Here is a 5143-nt window from a genome sequence, read left to right as displayed (position 1 = left end):
GCAAACAAGAATCTTACAAATTCTCATGAAATAGATTAAGTGTTTTCAATTAATGAAAACATATTGGAATAACTAAATTACAGTAACAACAACCTCAAACAGTCACACTCCAAACTCCACTATGGCCAAGACCAAAGAGCTGTCAAAGGACACCAGAAAAACTGTAGACCTGCACCAGGCTGGGAAGACTGAATCTGCAATAGGTAAGCAGCTTGGTTTGAAGAAATCAACTGTGGGAGCAATTATTAGGAAATAGAAGACATACAAGACCACTGATAATCTCCCTCGATCTGGGGCTCCATGCGAGATTCTTTCAGGGGTCAAAATGATCACAAGAACGGTGAGCAAAAATCCCAGAACCACACGGGGGGACCTAGTGAGTGACTTGCAGAGAGCTGGGACAAAAGTAACAAAGCCTACCATCAGTAACACACTACGCCGCCAGGGACTCAAATCCTGCAGTGCCAGACGTGTCCCCCTGTTTAAGGCAGTACATGTCCAGGCCCGTCTGAAGTTTGCTAGAGAGCATTTGGATGATCCAGAAGAAGATTGGGAGAATGTCATATGGTCAGATGAAACCAAAATATAACTTTTTGGTAAAAACTCAACTTGTCGTGTTTGGAGGACAAAGAATGCTGAGTTGCATCCAAAGAACACCATACCTACTGTGAAGCATGAGGGTGGAAACATCATGCTTTGGGGCTGTTTTTCTGCAAAGGGACCAGGATGACTGATCCGCATAAAAGAAAGAATGAATGGGGCCATGTATCGTGAGATTTTGATTGAAAACCTATCAGCAAGGGCATTGAAGATGAAACGTGGCTGTGTCTTTCAGCATGACAATGATCCCACATACACCGCCCGGGCAATGAAGGAGTGGCTTCGTAAGAAGCAATTCAAGGTCCTGGAGTGGCCAAGCCAGTCTCCAGATCTCAACCCCATAGAAAATCTTTGGCGGGTGTTGAAAGTCCGTGTTGCCCAGCAACAGCCCCAAAACATCACTGCTCTAGAGGAGATCTGAATGGAGGACTGGGCCAAAATACCAGCAACAGTGTGTGAAAACCTTGTGAAGACTTACAGAAAACGTTTGACCTCTGTCATTGCCAACAAAGGGTATATAACAAAGTATTGAGAAACTTTTGTTATTGACCAAATACTTGTTTTCCACCATAATTTGCAAATAAATTCATTACAAATCCTACAATGTGATTTTCTGGATTTGTCTGTCATAGTTGAAGTGATGAAGATTACAGGCCTCATCTTTTTAAGTGGGAGAACTTGCACAATTGGTGGCTGACTAAATACTTTTTTGCCCCACTGTACTATACACACATGAAGCCTCCAGTTTATTCCTGTTACTGGAACATAAATAAGATCCGTGGTTAAAAGGTGTAAATGTCTCCAGACAGCAGCTTCCTAGTGTTTGGTATAATGTCTCCAGACAGCAGCTTCCTAGTGTTTGGTATAATGTCTCCAGACAGCAGCTTCCTAGTGTTTGGTATTATGTCTCCAGACAGCAGCTTCCTAGTGTTTGGTATAATGTCTCCAGACAGCAGCTTCCTAGTGTTTGGTATTATGTCTCAAGACAGCAGCTTCCTAGTGTTTGGTATTATGTCTCCAGACAGCAGCTTCCTAGTGTTTGGTATTATGTCTCCAGACAGCAGCTTCCTAGTGTTTGGTATTATGTCTCCAGACAGCAGCTTCCTAGTGTTTGGTATTATGTCTCCAGACAGCAGCTTCCTAGTGTTTGGTATTATGTCTCCAAACAGCAGCTTCCTAGTGTTTGGTATAATGTCTCCAGACAGCAGCTTCCTAGTGTTTGGTATAATGTCTCCAGACAGCAGCTTCCTAGTGTTTGGTATTATGTCTCCAGACAGCAGCTTCCTAGTGTTTGGTATAATGTCTCTGACAGCAGCTTCCTAGTGTTTGATATCCTCTGTATATCTACTGTATGTATATATAATATATTCTATCCAAAGCGACTTTCAGTCAGCGTGTAGCCTGAAGGGCGTGTAGCCTGAAGGGCGTGTAGCCTGAAGGGCGTGTAGCCTGAAGGGCGTGTAGCCTGAAGGGCGTGTAGCCTGAAGGGCGTGTAGCCTGAGCCTAAACCAGAATATATTTCTTGCTCTACAGTGTCTGACTGACTATACAGTTGTGGCCAAAAGTTTTGAGAATGACACACATATTAATTTCCTCAAAGTTAGCTGCTTAAGTGTCTTTATTAGGTATTTTTGTCAGATGTTACTATGGAATACTGAAGTATAATTACAAGCATTTCATAAGTGTCAAAGGCTTTTATTGAAGTTGATGCAAAGAGTCAATATTTGTAGTGTTGACCCTTCTTTTTCAAGACCTCTGCAATCCCCCCTGGCATGCTGTCAATTCATTTACGGGCCACATCCTGACTGATGGCAGCCCATTCTTTCATAATCAATGCTTGGAGTTTGTCAGAATTTGTGGGTTTTTGTTTGTCCACCCGCCTCTTGAGGATTGACCACAAGTTCTCAATGGGATTAAGGTCTGGGGAGTTTACTGGCCATGGACCCAAAATCAATGTTTTGTTCCCCGAGCCACTTAGTTATCACTTTTGCCTCATGGCAAGGTGCTCCATCATGCTGGAAAAGGCATTGTTCGTCACCAAACTGTTCCTGGATGTTGGTACCATTCTTCATTCATTGCTGTGTTCTTAGGCAAAATTGTGAGTGAGCCCACTCCCTTGGCTGAGAAGCAACCCCACTCATGAATGGTCTCAGAATGCTTTACTGTTGGCATGACACAGGACTAATGGTAGCGCTCACCTTGTCTTCTCCGGACAATCTTTCTTCCGAATGACCCAAGCAGTCTGTCCCTGATATTTTTCCTGGAGAGAAGTGGCTTGTTTGCTGTCCTTCTTGACACCAGGCCATCCTCTAAAAGTCTTCGCCTCACTGTGCGTGCAGATGCACTCACACCTACCTGCTGCCATTCCTGAGCAAGCTCTGTACTGGTGGTGCCCCGATCCCGCAGCTGAATCAACTTTAGGAGACGGTCCTGGCGCTTGCTGGACTTTCTTGGGGCCCTGAAGCAATTAAATGCAATTCATCAGATCACTCATAACATTCTGGAGTATATGCAAATTGCCATCATACCATCTGAGGCAGAAGACTTTGTGAAAATTAATATTTGTCATTCTCAAAACTTTTGGCCACGACTGTACAGTGTCTGACAGATTTCAGTGCCTTTGGAAAGTATTCAGACCCCTTGACTTTTTACACATTTTGTTACGTTACAGCCATATTGTAAAACTGATTCAATCGGTTTTTTCCCCCTCAATCTACACACAATACACCATAATGACAAATAAAAAAAAAGCTTTCAGATCATTTTTTGCATTAAAAAATCTGCAATCGCATTTACAGAAATATTCAGACCCTTTACTCAGTACTTTGTTGAAGTACCTTTGGCAGCGATTATAGCCTCAAGTCTTCTTGGATATGACACTACAAGCTTGGCACAACTGTATTTGGGGAGTTTATCCCATTCTTCTCTGCAGATCCTCTCAAGCTCTGTAGGGTTGGATGGGGAGAGTTGCTGCACAGCTATTTTCAGGTCTCTCCAGAGATGTTTCGATCGGGTTCAAGTCCGGGCTCTGGCTGGGCCACTCACGGACATTCAGAGACTTGTCCCGAAGTCACTCCTGCATTGTCTTGGTTGTGTGCTTAGAGTCGTTGTCCTGTTGGAAGGTGAGCCTTCGCCCCAGTGTGAGGTCCTGAGCGCTCTGGAGCAGGTTTTCATCAAGGATCACTCTGTACTTTGCGCCGTTCATCTTTGCCTGGATCCTGACTAGTCTCCTAGTCCCTGCTGCTGAAAAACATCCCCACAGCATGATGATGCTGCCACCACCATGCTTTACTGTAGAGATGGTGCCAGGTTTCCTCCAGACGTGACGCTTGGCATTCAGGCCAAATAGTGCAATCTTGGTTTCATCAGACCAGAGAATCTTGTTTGTCATGGTCTGACAGTCCTTTAGGTGCCTTTTGGCAAACTCCAAGTGGGCTGTCATGTGCCTTTTAACTGAGGAGTGGCATCCGTCTGGCCACTCTACCATAAAGGCCTGGTTGGTGGAGTGCTGCATAGATGGTTGTCCTTCTGGAAGGTTCTCCGATCTCCACAGAGGAACTCTGGAGCTCTGTCTTTGTGACCATCAGGTTATTGGTCACGTCCCTGACAAAGGCCCTTCTCCTCCGATTGCTCAGTTTGGCCGGGCGGCCAGCTCTAGGAAGAGTCTTGGTGGATCCAAACTTCTTCCATTTAAGAATGATGGGGACCGTCAATGCTGCAGACATGTTTTGGTACCATTCCCCAGATCTGTGCTTCAACACAATCCTGTCTCTGATTTCACTGACAATTCATTCGACCACATGGCTTGGTTTTTTCTCTGACATGCACTGTCAACTGTGGGACCTTATATAGACAGGTGTGTGTCTTTCCAAATCATGTCCAATCAATTGACTTTACCACAGGTGGACTCCAATCAAGTTGTAGAAACATCTCAAGGATGAATAATGGAAACAGAATGAATCTGATCTCAATTTCGAGTCTCATGGCAAAGTGTCTGACTACTTATTTAAATATGTTTATTTAAAAAACAAATGTACACAAATTTCTTAAGACCTGTTTTCATTTTGTCATTATGGGGTAGTGTGATGTCATTATGGGGTAGTGTGATGTCATTATGGGGTAGTGTGATGTCATTATGGGGTAGTGTGATGTCATTATGGGGTATTGTGTGTAGATTGCTGAAGATTATTATTATTTTTTCAATGCGTTTTAGAAAAAGGCTATAACGCAACAACATGTGGAAATAATCAAGGGGTCTGACTACTTTCCGAAGGCACTCTATTTCCTTATGTCCGGCTCTGGCCAAAACCTCTGGACCGTTTTGGCTGCATTTGCTGTCCATGATATCAGTGGTGCAGGCTGCTGCTGTGATGGCCTGTTGGGGGCGCTGTAACTGTCCTGTTGTGACAGCAACCCCAACTTCCGTACCTACCGATAGGCATCATGTGACTTCTTCCCTCAATGGCCTGCAGGTTTCTGTTCAGCATGGATGTTGTCAGGATAAAGCCTGGTCATCATGTCAACCTGTGTGCCGTTAGAACTT

Source organism: Oncorhynchus gorbuscha, linkage group LG09, assembly GCF_021184085.1.
Source record: "Oncorhynchus gorbuscha isolate QuinsamMale2020 ecotype Even-year linkage group LG09, OgorEven_v1.0, whole genome shotgun sequence".
NCBI lineage: Eukaryota > Metazoa > Chordata > Actinopteri > Salmoniformes > Salmonidae > Oncorhynchus > Oncorhynchus gorbuscha.
Note: the sequence above shows the minus strand (reverse complement) of the source record.